The 2,404-nt window shown below is 47.8% G+C and overlaps 1 pseudogene; it reads left to right on the top strand.

The window, feature by feature from the left end:
• The first annotated feature begins 1,320 nt into the window (after positions 1 to 1,320).
• On the top strand, positions 1,321 to 2,154 carry LOC119036270 (protein L-Myc-like; annotated as a pseudogene).
• The last annotated feature ends 250 nt before the right edge of the window (positions 2,155 to 2,404 follow it).

The following is a 2,404-nucleotide window of genomic DNA, read 5'->3' as shown; positions in this document are numbered from 1 at the left end:
TGAGATGGGCAGGGCATGTGTTTTTCCAACCTCTGTTCCCAAGGATGGGATCTAATTTCTCTCACTGCCCATGTCTCCATCTCCAGCATGGGATTAATTAAAAGAATTATTCTCAATGCTTCTACGGTTTTGAGCTACTCATCATTAAAACTGAATGGACAATTGCGCAATACAGAACGCTCTGGTTAAGGGGTCAGCCTGTAAACTGTATTGGGAGGGAGTATGGTAAAGAGCAGAGAATCATGGCTTTGCACTGAAGCAATCTTGGGACCACACCTTAAATATGTCACTTGTTAGCCTGATCTCTGCAGCAGGTAAGTCATTCAACTTCACCTGAGCATCAGGTTTTTTACCTATAAAAATGAGAACAATAGCAGTATACACTTAAAATGAATATTGCAAGGATTAAATGAAATACCATATATAAAATGTCTAACCCCTAATGAGTCCAATTTTCTTCTCTTTCTTTTATCCAAAACTCCAGAACCTAGCTAAAAAAGCTATGGTACATACATACAACAGAACAGCCCTGGGCCAGAGAAAAGAATGAAATCTTACCACTTGTGACAGCATGGGTGGACCTGGAGGACATTTTGCTAAGTGAAACAAATCAGACAGAAAAAGGCAAATGCCATATGATTTCATTTACATGTGGACTCTAAAGAACAAAATAAGTGAGCAAACAGAAGAAGAACAGATGCATGGATTCAGAGAACAGACTGATGTTTGCAGGAAGGGAAGGGGCTTGAGGGACTGAGTGAGAAAGGGAAGGTACTAAGAAGTGCAAATTGGTACTTATAAAACAGTCACAGGGATGTAAAGTACAGCATTGGGAATATAGTCAGTAACTTTGTAATAACTGTGTACGGTGCCAGGTGGGTAGTGGAAATATCCTGGGAACACTTTTTAAAGTATATGACTGTCTAACCCCTATGTTATACACCTGAAGCTAATAGAAAATAATATTGATTTTTTTTAATTTTGAAACTGCAATTGAAAAATAAAATTTCGGTGCACATGTGTGGGCTGCTGGCCCGCTCCCAGCTGGCCAGGAGCAGGTCTGCTTCTGGCAGCGGGCAGCCGGAGTGAGAGCAGGTGAGGACTTTGATTGGCACCAACACTATCTCTACAACTCTGACTCAGTAGAGTGTTTGCACTGCTCCACTGTGCCCAGTGCAGACATCTGGAAGAAATTCGAGCTGATGCAGTTGCACTCCACATGATTGCCCTGGAATTGGTTCCCTGGAACCAATTGTCCTGGTGTTGGCTCCAGGCATGAGGCAGAATCCTGGAGCCACTCGAAATGTTGGGGCAGACACTATGCCGCCATCCTCTGCCATGACTGCCTGTGGGGCAACTTCTCAGTCCCAGGGGAACAGCAGGAGACCAGAGTGAGCTGATGAGTTACTGACTGGCCCCCGGGGAGTTCCGTCCAAGGTGCCAGCCACCCTAGATTGTGTTCCCAGCCTCCGAACCTGCTGTCCCCTGTCTGATGGGTGAGTCCAAGACCCAGGCTGCTCTGGGTCTGAGAGACCGAGGGACTTGGAGAGTGAAGAAATTGATGCTGCAACAGTGGAGAAGAGACAGTCCCTGGGTGTATGGAAGCTGGTCACCACCACGGTGTGAGCAAACTGTTTGGACCCCTTCATGGAATGCCTCCACATCTCCATCTATCAGCAACAATGCAACTATGATGCAGGTTTTCCTCCAGAAAGCTGCTCCCCAGGAGGGGCTCCAGACCGGTCACCAAGAAGAGGTCTCTGGAGAGAGATGCCCAGAGGAAACGGAAGATGAAGGGCATGAAAATGAAGGGAAATGAAGGGTTGTGAGCCCACCTATAGAAAGCCAGGCCCCCCTGTCCTGCCATCCCAAACCTATCAGTTCTGGCACTGAGGATGTGACCAAGAGCCACAACTTCCTGGAGCACAAAATGCAGAATGATCCTTGCTCAAAGATTTTGGCTGGGTGCCCACCCTGGCCAGCTGCCCCAAAGCCCCCAAAGTGGTGTTCCTGAGCAAGGCCTTGGAATACTTGCAAGCCCGAGTGGGGCCCGAGAAGAGGAGGATGGCTATGGAGAAAAGACAGCTCCGATGCTGGCAGTAATAACTGCAGAGAAGAATTGCTCAGTGGCTACTAGCTGACCAAAAGGCCTGACTTCTCTGTCTTGCAAAGACTCCTGTTTATTTTCTAGCCTTCCCTCTCCCCTTAGTAAAATTTGCACATTTTGGTTATGGTGGGACAGTGTCAGTCGATCCCAGGATGCTTTGCAGCTGGGGCCCATAATAAGGGCTTGCATTCTTGGAAACGTGGAAACCTAGCCCTCCTGTTTCCCTAACTCATGGGAGCACTGGGTCTTCTCTGGAGCCTCTGGCTCCCCAGGCAGCCAGCTGACTGAGGAGCCCCA

The sequence above is a fragment of the Artibeus jamaicensis genome, unplaced genomic scaffold (genome assembly GCF_021234435.1).
Source record: "Artibeus jamaicensis isolate MK-2021 breed Jamaican fruit bat unplaced genomic scaffold, CSHL_Jam_final contig_1998, whole genome shotgun sequence".
NCBI lineage: Eukaryota > Metazoa > Chordata > Mammalia > Chiroptera > Phyllostomidae > Artibeus > Artibeus jamaicensis.
Note: the sequence above shows the minus strand (reverse complement) of the source record. Positions and strands in the feature narration are given on the sequence as shown.